The following is a 14,706-nucleotide window of genomic DNA, read 5'->3' as shown; positions in this document are numbered from 1 at the left end:
ATGCTGAGTAGCTCGGGATACCAATACCTTCGTGCCCAGTCCAGAGCCACAAGGATGACTTGGGCCCGGTCGCACCTGATCTTCTTCAGCACTCTGGGCAGAAGTGGTATAGACGGAAAGGCATACAACAGACCGCAACTCCACTCGCGACGAAAAGCGTCTCCGAGCGAGTGCCGCCTTGGAAATTCCAACGCGCAGACCTGGTGACATTGCGCATTCTCTTCTGTGGCAAATAGATCTAACCAAGGCTCTCCCCACTGCCGAAAGAGGCCTTGTGCCACGTCCGAGTTCAGACGCCATTCGTGATCCATTATGCACCGACGGCTAAGTTCATCCACCCTGGCGTTCAAAGAACCTGCCAGGTGTTGAACCACCCGGGTGACGCCCTGGTGTTCCAGCCATTGCCAGAGGCGCAGAGCCTCCTGGCAAAGGGTCCACGACCCCACCCCGTCCTGTTTGTTGCAGTACCAAATGGCGGTGGTGTTGTCCGTGAACACCTGCACTACACTTCCCCGGACAGAGGGAAGGAATGCCTTCAGTGCAAGCCGGATCGCCCACAGCTCCAGAAGGTTGATGTGGAGCCGGGACTCCACCAGAGAGCAGAAGCCTCTGATCTCCGCTTCTCCCATGTGCCCCCCCCGACCCAGGAGGGACGCATCCGTCACAACTACGTGCTCCGGTTGGGGTAGGCAGAGGGATCTGCCGCTGACCCAATCGCGGTCTGTGAGCCATCACTGCAACTGTCTTGCAGTGCCCTTGGAGATCAGGACATGGTCGGACAGGTTGCCCTGATGCTGGGCCCACTGAAACTTCAGGTCCCACTGTAGAGCCTGCATCTACCACCTGGCGTGATGCACCAGAAGGATGCATGAGGCCATCAGCCCCAGAAGCCGCAGCGTCAACCTGACCGAGACCCGGGATCAAGGCTGAAAGATCGGAATCAGAGCCTGAATATCCCGAACCCGCCGTTCGAAACTGCCCTGAATCCAGAACCACTCTGATGAAGAGGAGCCTTTGAGAGGGACACAGGTGTGATCGGCACATTGATGGAGAACCCCAGCAAGTGCAGGAGGTCAGCCGTAGTCTGAAGGTGGCCGACGACTGTCTGGGGTGAGCCTGCCTTAAACAACTAGTCGTCGAGGTAGGGGAAGACTGACACCTCTAACCTCCGCAGATGAGCTGCGACCACCGCCATCACTTTCGTGAACACCCGTGGGGCGCTGGTATGGCCAAAGGGGAGCACTGTGAACTGGAAGTGCTTGTGGCCTACCATGAACCACAGGTAACGCCGGTGGGTCGGCAGGATGGGGATGTGGAAATACGCATCCTGCAAGTCCAACGCCACCATCCAGTCTCCGGGGTCCAGGGCAGCTAAGAACTGAGCCAGAGTCAGCATCTTGAACTTCTCCTTCCAGAGGAAGCCGTTGACGTTCCGTAGGTCCAAGATAGGGCGTAGGCCCCCTTTTCCCTTCTTGGGAACCAGAAAGTAGTGGGAATAGCAACCACATCCTACTTCTGGCCCAGGAACGTGCTCGATAGCCCCTTTGGCCAAGAAGTTGCAAGTGATCCCCCGACATGCGGTGGTACTCCGGTGGCATGACTGGAGGGGTCTCCTCGAAGGGGAGGGAGTAGCCCCTTCGGACGATCTGCAGCACCCACCTGTCCGAAGTGTGGTGCGCCAGTGGAGGAGGTGATGGCGGACCCTGCCCCCCCACTGGCGTCAAATGGGCCTGAAAGCTCGGACTAGGAGGGCTTTGAGGCGGATGCTGCGGAGGTGGATGTGGACTGGCCTCGTCGTTGTCCCCTGGCACCGCCACGGCGGTTACCACGTCCGCCGCCACGCTAGATGTTAGACTGCGGCCCGTGGCTGGCAGGACGTGAAGGGGGACCCCTTCCTTGGCCACGAAAGGAGTGAAAGTCAGACTGCTGCTGACGCTGTTCCGAGAGGCTCAAGGATTTGGCCGTAGCCCTGAAGTCCTTGAAGCGTCCAAGCGCATGATCTGCCTTGCTACCAAAGAGGTGGCTGCCATCAAACGGCATGTCCATGAGGGTGTTCTGGACATCAGCCGAGAAGTTGGCAGACCTCAGCCAGGCGTGGCGGTGAACCGCCACCGTCTTTGACATCGCCCTGCCCAGCGAGTCCGTGGTATCCAACCCACATTGTATGGAATACCGCGCGCGTCTCGTCCCTCCGCGAGGGCTTAAGAGAGCTTCGCCCGGGCCTCCTCCAGGCACTCTGGCAGCACGGCCGCAACCGTATCCCACAGAGAGTGTGTATAACAGCCCAAAAGGCAAGCCGTGTTGACTGACCGCAGTCCACAACTGAGGGACGAGAACATTTTCTTACCAAACTGTTCATACCTTTTGGATTCCCGATCTGGGGGTGCAGTCGGGAATGTGGATTGGGAAGTAGAGGCCTGGATAACCAGGCTCTCGGAGGTAGGGTGGGTGAACAGGAAGCTAGGGTCTCCCGGAGCTGGGCGGTGGTGCCTGGCCACGTTCCTATCTACAGGGGGGCCTGTAGCGGGCCTGGATCAGGTGCCCAACAGGACGTGCATGAGAGCCTCATTAAACGGCAGCAGAGGTTCCGGAGAGCCTGTCTGCGGTTTAAGGACCTCAGTGAGGATGTTAGACCTCATATTAGCGAAGGGGAGTGTAAGCACTAAGGCCTTGGCTGCCCGCGTCAGCACCACACTATAAGCAGCCCCCTCCTCCGTAGCCACGGTAGGAGGGGAGATAAAGCCAGTGTCAGGGGAAGTGTCGAGACCACTGGCCTCCCCTAGCTCCTTGTCCAGTCCGGAAAGGACTGACACTCACGTGTCAGAGGGTCCTCAGACCCCTCCCAATCCACCTCATCCTCCATTTCCTGAAAATCAGGGTCAAAGGATGGAGCCGGATCAAAGAAGAAATGCTCTTCAGCCAGCATCGAATGCGGCGTCGGTCGACGCCGGTCTGCCGCCAGATCCGGTCCAAGGGAGGGATCAGGGGCGGCGCCGACACCCTGGGGGTCGACCTCGGCGGGGTCGTTAAGTTAACCAGCGGCGACCCGGATCCGGATCCCGCGGGAGCCTGCGGCATCGGGACCGAAGTCGCCGACGGCGCCGGGGCCGAAGCACTCGACAGCGCCGGGGCCGAAGCACTCGGCCCGCGTGGACTCCCAGTCGGAGCCGCAGGGCCCGGAGGTGCCGCGGGACCCGACGGAGGAGAGAGGGAACTCATGGCCATGAGGAAGGCCTCGATCGTCTCCCTCCGGCGTCGCGTTCAACCCAGGGACCGGCGGGTATGGAACTGGCCGTGACGCCTGCGGCTCCGATGGAGCCGCGGGGACGCTGCCGCCAGAACCCCCGGCCGCATTGCGCGAGCGTCGGGGGGAGTCAGAAGAGCAATGCCATCTCTTCGACTTCTTGTGCCTCTTACCTGAGGACTTGGAGCCCGACGAATGGTGAAGACTCGTCGAGCTTCGATGACTGTGGCCCCGCAACCGGTCCCTCGCCCCCCTCCTGGAACGGGACCTTGAGCGGGGTGGGGCCGACTGCCGGAGCTCGAGGCGCTTACGGGACCGCTCCCGCCTAGCCTTCGACGTCAAGGCCCGGCAGTCGGGGCACGACCTGTCGTCGTGGTCGGCCCCAAGGCAATACAGGCACCGGCGGTGGGGATCGGTACCGGGCTTGAACCCGGGCATCCCTACCAGCGCCGAGAGTCATGAAGACTTGAGAAGAGATCAAAAATGACCAAATAAGTTTAGTCAAAAAGTGACTAAGGTACTGCTTTCTCCGGACCCGCGCTTGCTGGCGTGGAAAAAAGAACTGATGTCAGCGCGCGAGTGCGGCGTCTAAGTACTCCGACGACGTCATCCCGGCGCCATTGACACTGACGACAGACGCGGAACCGCAGACGACGCCTACCGACGCGCAGGGGTACTGCTACGCAACATTTTCCGGATCCAGTCTGACGCCAGGGGGTTATTCTAAGGTAAGGAATCTAACTAACGTCTTTCTTTCAGATATAAATAGTTTTCTTTTTACTTCAAAAGCCTTTTCAACAATGGATTCAATATGTTTCTTCTTTTTATAAAATAGTGATCTCTTTTTATATTTCTTTAAATCTTTTAGCAAATTATGAACTAATCTATTTGAATTTTTTTTTCGTATCTCTTTATACTGATTTTCTCTTCTTTTACCATAAGTCGAATTTTTTTATTCTACATTTGCTTTTTTTCCTTTCCTATTATTTTGATTTTTTTCTGTCGTTGAAGCGCTATCACTGGTTTCAATATTTTTAACCTTCTTTTTCGGGCTAGGAACATTTTTAATAAACTTCTTAGTAATCTTACCAGAAGATTTTCTCTTTTTGGCTATATTTTGTTGCTCATCCAATACTTGTTGTTGAGTAAATGTCCTTTAGCTCTCTTTTTCTTTTTCTACCTTTTTCAGGCATGATAACTTTATTTTAATGATGATAAACAATATCTGTAAAAAATAAACATAAATAAAAGTATATTACTAATCTTATAAATGATACTTTTCTATTACTATGCAAACACATTCTATATTCTGACAGAGGAATTGTATACCTTAAATACAAGTGTGAAAGTGGTTACACTACAACACATGCATAATGCATAGGAGATTGAAGCACTCCGTGCCCTGAAGCCTGGCTCACTGTATGAGTACATGCATACTGACTGAATGATTACAGTACTATAAGGAGAGACACTGGGTGAATTTATAATTGATTAAGTTTTACTTTAGTGAAAGGATTAGTACATGATACTGAAAGAGTCACTATGGGATTGTAAGAGCAGTCACAAGGTGTTTGCTGCAGTGCATGTATACTAACTGGGAAATTGTAGGCCTGAAACACAACTGTAAAGGTGATCAGACCAGTGCATGCATAGTGTATAGGAGTTTAAAACAGTCCATGTCCAAAAGCATGTTTAAAAAAAAAACAGAGAAATGTGCGCAGGATGCATGGAACCGCCGTAAAAAAAATAAAAACGAAGTATGGGCTCTTGTACTTGTTTAAAAATTAGCTACCTGGGAAGGGCCAAATCCCGGAGTCTAAAATATTACATTTCATTGGGGTTCAGAGGAGTCCTGTAGCCTGGGGACTGCCATTCCTTCGTGCTACAAAATAAATGTGTGGGGGGACTCAAAGGTACTCCCCAGTAAAATACTTGGGTAGGAGGGGCTTAAAGGCCCTGTCCAGCTCCGGGAACCGCTACTCTTCGAGGCTTTAAAAAACAATGGGTCGGAGGGCTCAAAGGTACCTCTAAGCCCCGGTGATCACCACCCTCAGGGACTTTTTATATTGTTGGAAAGAGGCAGCGTGGCCCCCATTCTGGAGTAGTCGAAAGCCTTGGGGAACACCACCCCCCAGGATCGGCTCCTACTGTGTCTCGGGATGCCTACCCCCGAGACACTGCTATTTGCTATAACAGGGTAGGAGTTGCGGTTCCAGGTCTGTCATAGCAAACTTGACGGCATATTAACAAGTGACATTTTGCCGCATTAAAAAAAATAAATAAATAAATGCAGTGAAAATTATATCGTCCTATTTACTAGGTGATGATAAGATGCATTAACGCATGTTAGCAGCGGGTTTGGTAACTGCTCACCTTGCATCTCCAAAGAGTTGCAATGTAGGCGTTCCCAGAGGCAAGGTACGTTTTCCTATGACAATAGAGCATAGAAGAGGAGAGTACGACAATAGCGTTGTATTTACAAGGTAACCTTGCACTTGAGGAGGGATACCAAAACTCTCGCTAATAGCGGTTTATGCAGGATCCAAACATGGGCTCTGAAGTAGACTTAAGAATTAAATATAGGAGATAGATTGATACTTGATAACTTAACAACAAGAAAAACTTTTAAGCACTCATGTGTCTGCAAACACATCAAGGAACCAAATGCTTCTCTCATGATTTTCCCAAATATACACTGACTCACAGTGTGATTCTAGACAAATAACAGCATCCTTTCACTTTACCAAAAAACATTTACTAGTCTGCAACAAGTGAGATGACTGCACACATCCCACGGAGCACATCTACAAGAAAGTGCCGTAGCCCGGCCCTGCATACCCTTTAGCTGCGCCACGCTACGGCACTTTCAGATCACAGGAATGCGACATATGTACAATGATATTTCGCATTCATGTGGTCTCCCCTTCGCTAGCGCAGAAACAGCTGCCATGAGTCGACGCAGGCACACTTGCACCATGATGCAAGGATGCCTGCGCCATGGGGAGATTGCTTTTCAGAATGAAAGGTCCCCTTCCTGCACAAAAACAATCATTGCACGCATTTTCCTCTTTCAAAGCGTGCTGAAGAATACAGCACACTTTGAAAGAGGAAAAAACGAGGACAAATTAAAACATTTCTTCTCGTTTCTCTTGCCTACTCCACCCCTATAATGACGCAGCAAACTGACTTATTTCCAGGTTTACGATTTCTCATTAATCTGGAAATGCATCAGTAGAAATGGGTGTTGCGTGGGAACCCCCACAGCAACACCCATGTCACGCTCCTCACACGCAAAATGTTGTGTGACCAAGGGCGATATTTACAAGCACAGGTTAAGTCACGGTGGATCACTTTACCTGTGCTTGTAAATATCCCTTAGCATGCTGCGCCACCTGTGCGTCACGCAAAGTGATACACTGCCCGTGCAAGGGGCTTGTAAATCTCACAATGTAATTCTGCACAAGCAACGCAACTACCTGGATTTTACCAGGAAAAACACTTTAATTATATTACAAACAAAAACCCCACATAAAACTCCTTACAAATTACTAATTTACCTTTGAAATTGATTTGTAGATTAAGAAGACTGTCAGTAACACACCAGATTTTCTTATACGGAATCTCTCTACTGCACTACTCAGGAAAACCCCAAAAATGGCAGTTTCCCTCTCATTCTGCACACATATACATGCAAATATCAAATCATATTGCTGCCCACATTAATTCAAAATCTAACACACCTTTCTATTGGTTACACATTTCAGCCCTTTCCAATTGACATAAGTTTGAACCCTACCCCCAATCTGCTTACTACCTGTTACCATGGTAACATTATATGGAACACTCAACTCACCACATAGGTCACAAGTTCAGCACACAATGTTGCTAATCCAAACAGCAAGTGTGCATGCCTTTTCAAAATATCACCTTATCTAATGTAATGTTCCATTCAAACTGTTTTTCTTAACCAATAAGGAACATGCTTTTAAAAAACAGAAACATGCACCCTACTTTTCAGACTAGAATGTTTTTAAACAGCCAATCATTTCTATTCTTTTTTCAAAACTGCACCTTATCCACCATTTTAGAAAAATCTTACTTTTCAAACTGCCATTTCATTTACAGAGACCATCTGAGTGCATCCAGACCTCCTTTCAAGATGCTTAGAGTGTGGATTGTGGGACACAGCTATATTTACTGGAGCCAAAGGTACGCAGAAAATAGAGCCATTGACAAAGACCTAGGTTTGCCAAATGTAGACATTAAATGGATTGGACAGAGAGGGTTAAAGGAGCACCAATTGATGCCATTGGTTAAATCCTTTTTACATCTCCAACACCCTGACCTCATAATTGTGCACTGTGGTGGCAATGTCCTAAGCACTTTGACTGGGGTAGGTCTGGAAATGCTAATTAAGGACACCTTTAGAGAATTTATGTCACTTTTCCCCCAAACTGCCTTTGTATATTCTAACATATACCAAAGGCAAAAATGGAACTGGTCCAATACATTTTCTCCACAGATTGAGAAAGCTAGGCAACATGTCAATAAATCTGTTTCTGCTTTTCTCCGAGATTATAGGATGGGGTCAATTTACCACAACAATCTGCGTTTCAATATGGATGGCATCTATAGGACAGATGGTGTACATTTTACAGATGAGGGTAACAGAGTCTTCCTCTTGAACTTTAGACTCGGCATAGGTATTTACTTGTAGGTACCAAAATCTCTCAATAAACACAAGGGCTCTTTTTGGAGCCACCCAAAATCTAAACACATAAGCTTCATGTATATCTGAAAAATATTACTTTTTCCCCCCTTGGAGTTGCGCACCTGATGTGTTAGAGTCGTGAACCCAACGCGTGCACACCAGGAAGCCATAGCAAACAGCAGTGGCGGTCCCTGGGACTGGAGGGGCCTTTGAGCCACCCAACCATTTTTGAAAAAGCCCCAGGGGGAACAGGCCTTTGAGCCCCCCCCACTCATCTATTTTGCTGGTGGGGTGGCGGTTGAGCCACCCAGCCACCCGTTAATGTTTTAGCCCCGGAGGGTGGCGATCCCCGGAGCTAGGAAGCCCCTCTGGACCCCATAACCTTTTAAACTTTTGCCCCCAAGATTTGGCCCCCCTGGTAGCTAATTAATAAAGCCCGCGATTTGTTTTATTTGTTTGTTTACGGCATGATCCGCACACCCTAAGCCATTTTTAGGGGGAAAAAAAATTGCGCCCTGGGAGTTGTTGTGGCACCCTCTAAGCAAGTATAGAGGGTCAAGATATTTCTACCCTGCCCCCTTTATACGTTTTCCACACTTGGTCCGCTGACTTCTTCAACCTCACTTCTACCGAGGCACAAAATGGCTGCCAACACTTCCTGGTTTCGAATGTTGACAACCACTTGACAGCCAATTAACATTCAGCACGTGATTGGGACGGTGCGCTTAGAGTGTGCACAAGATGCGCGGATCCACCGAGGCCTTAGATATATATGTACTTTTAATTGTAATTTTCTCAGGAACTACTGAACGGATTTACACCATTTAAGCAAAAGGCACGAGTCTGAACCAAGGACTACCACTTTTCTAAATTTGGTGTAACTCCATTCAGCCGTTCGGGCTGTAGCCGCGATGAACGGTTCCTATGGAAAATTGCATGGGGAAAACATGTTTTGGGACCCCCTTTTTTTCTCGGCCCCCGCTTCAAATACAATATTTTAGACCCTGGGATTTATCCTTCGAGGTAGGTAATTTTTAAATAAGCACTGGAGCCCGCGCTTCGTTTTTAGTTTTTTTTATGGTGGATCCATGCACCCAGCGCACATTTATCCATTTTTTCAACAAAATAAAACTTTTTGGGACCCTATTTGTACCTGCCCCCTTTATGCATTTTGAACACTTGTTCAACTAATTTCTAGATCCTCGCTTCTACCGAGGCACAAAATGGCTGCCAACACTTCCTGGTTTCGAATGTTGACAACCACTTGACAGCCAATCAACATTCAGCGCGTGATCGGGACGGTGCGCTTATAGTGCGCACAAGATGCGAGATCCACCGAGGCCATAGATATATATGTACTTTTAATTGTAATATTCTCAGGAACTACTGAACGCATTTACACCATAAAAGCAAAAGCACAAGTCTGAACCAAGGACCGTGGGCCCGATTCACAGAATGAACTTAAGACAAAATCCTAAACTTACTACTATTTGGTATTCACAGAATGCACTTACTACTATTTGGTATTCACAGAATGCACTTACTACTTTCGGGATTCACAGAATGAACTTACTACTTTCGGGATTCACAGAATGAACTTACTACTTTCGGGATTCACAGAATAGACTTACGACTACTAACTTTACGTCCGCCGCCGGGGAGTAATTTACGGCCCGTAATCGTAATTTACGGCATTTTGCCGTAAATTACGATTACGGGCCGTAAATTATGATTGCTGGCCGTTGGTCATGTTAGCCAAGGGGAAACACCTGGCCAAGGTCCACCCATCCCCCAACATGGATCAGCTGACACACAGCAGCCAATGCCAGCCAACAGCTCCATTTTGCCATGGTGTATGCTGCCACTGCCTACCATCCCCCACCACGCTCCAGCTAAAGCCAATTAACACTAATTGACCAGTACCACAACACACATAAAAGCAGCACACAGTGAAGGAACAGGTTTGGCCACAGAGAGACTGTTACTACAACGCTTCCAATGCCAGAGACCATGGAGATGCGAAGAAATAAAAATTTCACAGCAGAGGTGACCACCATGCTTGTGGAATACATAGTAAGGCACCAAAAGCGCCTATATGGGCTACCACCACACTGCACCAGTGGTGCACAGAAGCAAGAACTATGGCAGCAGATAGCCACTGCTGTCTCAGCCCTGGGGGTGGAGAGGCGAACTGTACAGGACATAAAAAAAAAGTGGCTGGACGAAAAGCAGAGGGTGAAGGAAAAGTACTCCAGGATAGAACTGAGGAGAGTCCTCCCTGCTGCATGCCCTGGACCCCGCATCCAGCTCACCCCACTGGAGGAGGATATCCTAACAACTATACACCCCCACTTGGTCCATGGGCTGCCTGTTAGTGACGTCCGCTACGTGGTACCAGGTAAGTGGAATGAAAATAAAAAGTGCATGAAGAGATTGTCTGTGTTACACTGTCATAGTGATCATGGAAATTGTCCAAAATGCATTTAAATATATGGTTAGTCAGAGACTCGTGTGTCACCCACTATGTAGCACCACAAGTCCCAGAATCCTTTGCATCAGAAAGGGCTAATACCCCCCACCCTATTAAAAACATGTGCACAGTACTGATGCCATACATACACAACCCAGCTAATTCAATAACTGTACATATTGACTGAAAATGTGCAATGACAAATGGAAATTTAAAATTAAGTTAAATAAATAAATTAGCTAAAGACAAACATTAGCAGGGAAGCGCCAGTACCAATGTGACATGCAATTCAACCCTTGCGCAAACACGGATGTGTTGTGTACATATGGTGGTGCACTGTGGTGCAGGGATAAACAGATGTGTGTTGAATCTGATGGTGTCTAGGGGGGCTTTGCTGAAGTTGTGTCGCAAGAGCGTTGCAACTCCAACAATGTCCATGCACTGCCCATACCTAACGTGCTGTGCCACTCATTACGTCTGCTTCAAGCAGGCGTAAGGTTGCGTCGCAGCGGCCTCTGATAAGTGATACTGTGAAATCATGTAGATTACACTGACTCACTTGGACGCGGCATACCCCAAAGGAGTGCACACCCTGCCTACCTCCAAGCTGACGTTGCGCAGGGCCTCACAACATGACGATTCACCATAGTAGCGTCACGTTGCAAATAATCCTAAATGTGTTGTCTGTTGTACACCACCGTTGTGTCACAGAAGTGATGCAACAACAGTGTAAATTATTTTTCTAGGGGGTCGTAAACCTGCCACAAAATCTCCCAAAAGTACTTCACCCTGTGCCAGCCTAAATCACAAAGCAGATGGTGAGAGTATCCTCTGATGTAAATATGTCCAACACATATCCTGTTGTCCAATTTCTACTCTGCCACGCCATTACATCCCCAACACTGCTCCTACCTGCCCCGTCTGCGGCAGTTCCGCACAATACTGTTATCACACAGAAGATATGGGCAAATCCCCGAAACGTTACACAAGACATTTCCCATTTGTCAACTTTTCTCTCTTCTCACCCATTGACACATCCAGCCAGAGCACAGACAACTGCAGTAGTAGAGGTCACCGCATCGCTTAGGAGGAATCGGCAACGTACCGAGGAAGGCATGTCAACCACACAAACTGGTAAGTCAAAGTGGGCAGGAGATGGTCAAAATGCATATATCGTCAGAAGACGACAGAGGGACAAATAGTGCCCAGCTATGTAAGTCAACCATTTATGCTACATTTGCTGCATTACAATTGGAGTTGTCAATGGACATTCACCTTTAACATATGACATTTGTGAACAGCGAAAGACAAATCATAAAATGTCTTGGCTCATCATACCTTTGTAAATGTGGTACACAACATGTATTACACCAACAGACCCAGAACGGGGAAAGCAATCCTGTAATCGAGGGCCACAACAAGTCAAAAGGGTGTACACACCATATTGTAATAGTGTATGTAGACCTAATCAAGAAATAGCATTTGCACCGATACGGAAATGAAGACCAAACAGTGAGATACCAGTCTCTGTAGTATTGACAATGCATACACTGTCCAACTTCTAATCTGTCATACATACTTCATTCAGCACAGTCCACACAGCTGATCATGTACTGCGTACATTGGATGGATAATTTCCGGACATCAACAAAACACGATAGTGGACTTTACCTCTGGATTCGTAGGCATGTCATTGTGACATAGGTAGCATTAAGGTAGTGGGCCCAATCTAAGTTATATGTGGGATCACTCATTACATAATGTATGACACACTTCTGCAACGGTGGTGAACATGACTGCTTGTGCCCGTCCTGTGCCAGAAATTGAATGCCTCACATGTGGCAGCAGGAATGTAAAGTTGCTAAACAAACTTATCATTGTAGGTACAATGTTGTCCTCCCAGAACCCCAGACGCCCACTGACTTCTGCTACTAGGTTGGACTTGACATCTGTCCAGGGACCACCTACTGCTCCGGTGCAGGGCCACGGTAAGTCAAGCTTGCTGAATGCTTATTAATTGTGCCTTTCACCTCCACTGTATGTGTTTTACAACACTGTTATCCTGCATCACAATATGCTCACATAGGGCATTTGAACACATGGCCAATCAGACCCTGGTGGCAAATGAGATGCTGACACAAAATGTATGCCAAGTGTGTGCACAATGGACATACAATAGCACAATGTGTCATAAGAAACGTCCACAACACAACAGGCTTGCAATTCAATGATATGCTAAATCCCTAGCAAAATTAACATGGTCAAATCAATATGAAATTGGTATGGCTGAGGCACACACTGGTGCCAGTTGTGTACCTGTGAGATGGGTGTAGGGGCTGCTAAGGTGAATCTTCATGCAGTTACACCTGCAAAATGGTTTGGCTGAAGGGCAACAGGATAATCCAGTGCAGGTGGGAAGATTCAAAGCTTCTCACCTCATCTGCAATGTGTGATCTAAACCAAATGTTGTCTTCTGCTTGCATCCCTTCTACCATATTCACATGTATAGGTGAGTGTATGAAATATGAAGTTTGGATGTCTGCTGCACAAGACACCATCTGTTGTTATGTAAGTAGTACCATGATGTTGGAAATGGAGCATGGGAACAGAGAACACTCAAAGGATGGACATTAGTAATCTGTGTTCTCTCATTCAAAAATGAACTGTGTGACCTCATGGGTAGGGAAGCACAAATGGGCAACATCAGGCCCCTGACAACTGCACATCTCACACATGAACTCCTTTCTGACTTGTCAACAGACAACATTACACCCATGAAAAAAGTCAGTCACAATGGTAAGGGTGAAATCAGTAACCTTCTCATACAAGTTCGTCAGTTGATGTGTCACCTTATTGATGTCAGTGCTGCATGGCTGTAAGCTAGCAAATGCTGCTTGTGAGCAGGTGCCCACATGTTAAGTCAATGAGCTACACATGCTGCACATCGTCCTTGATTATCCACAAATGGCTAATGAGAATGTAATTTGATCTCATAGCTACAATCTGTTGTACTAAAATATGGACATGTATTTCTCATCACAGGTGCTGACAGGATGAGACCACTGCAGCGGACACCATCCCGGGGGTTGCATGACATCCTGGCTGCAGCTGTGAAACTGTTGCGCACCTGTCCATCAGGTAAATCGGGCATGAGGAGTGTCAACAGCTTAGATTACAAAGCCATACCAGAGATCGAGATCCCCTTCTACATGGAATCAACAGTTGTTGATTACAAAGTGAAATACAGACCAGGAGTGACACATATGCATGTCTGTCATTTGGTGAGGCAGATCGTTGAGAATGTTGTTTCTACCCTCTACAGCTATTTCTACAACAACTATGATGAGACAGGTGCAGCAGGATACACCAGGAGGGAACGCAAAGGGACAGAGAGTTGGGGCTGGAGCTGGTGAGTTTGCTAGTATCATGTAGATCTCCGTGTAACACCTCAGGGCAATGGTGTGAGCGGCCATTTGTGGTGGTACCCTAACCGGATCACATGATCCTCATCTGCTGATGCAAAGTGCAGTAAATACAACCCTGGTGTTGCTGCACATGTAATACCTGGTCAATCACTAATACAGTTGCAACCTCTGTGTTTCAGATGATGCTGAGGGAGAGGCTGACAGACCGACAACCAGTGCTGGCCGACGGGAAATCCGAGGGGAGAATCCTCTGATCCTCCAGGCAGCAATGTCGGCTGCAACTCATGCCCAAGAGGAGGAGGATCAAGATCACACATCCACTCACAGACATCACTCACTCACAGCCCTCACGTCCGGGACCGACATGGTGGTCCCCCTACCCACTCTTCCCTATGCAGTTTATCCCTGCCATTCTCTCCAACAACTGTGGGAAGTACCAGCCCTGTTGTGGACCTGGTATCCCCTGGGCACCCTCCTCCTGCCCACAGACTTCTACCTGCCGCCCCCCCCTGTTGTTGGACCTGCTCATCTCATCCCTGGCAGACACCAGCAGAGGGGGCCTGCACATGACGATGGTGGCCAGTGGGAGCAGGACTTCTTCCGACAGCAGGCAGATGTGAGGCAGGACATTCGGGCCATAGGGGCTACCCTGTCCGACATTTCTGGGTCCCTGCAGGACATGGCCCAATTCCCTCAGGTGGTGAACAGGGTGGGCCAAGCTTTGGATAGGATGGATAGCACTTGGCAGGAAATGTCTAGAAATATGAGAGACCTGATATCCATCCAAAGGGAAGAGAGTGCAAGACACCATGCCTTGGCCATGAAGATGATGGAGGGCATGGTGAGAGTGATCCAA

The sequence above is a fragment of the Lissotriton helveticus genome, chromosome 8 (genome assembly GCF_964261635.1).
Source record: "Lissotriton helveticus chromosome 8, aLisHel1.1, whole genome shotgun sequence".
Classification (NCBI taxonomy): Eukaryota; Metazoa; Chordata; class Amphibia; order Caudata; family Salamandridae; genus Lissotriton; species Lissotriton helveticus.
This window is presented reverse-complemented; position numbering follows the sequence as displayed.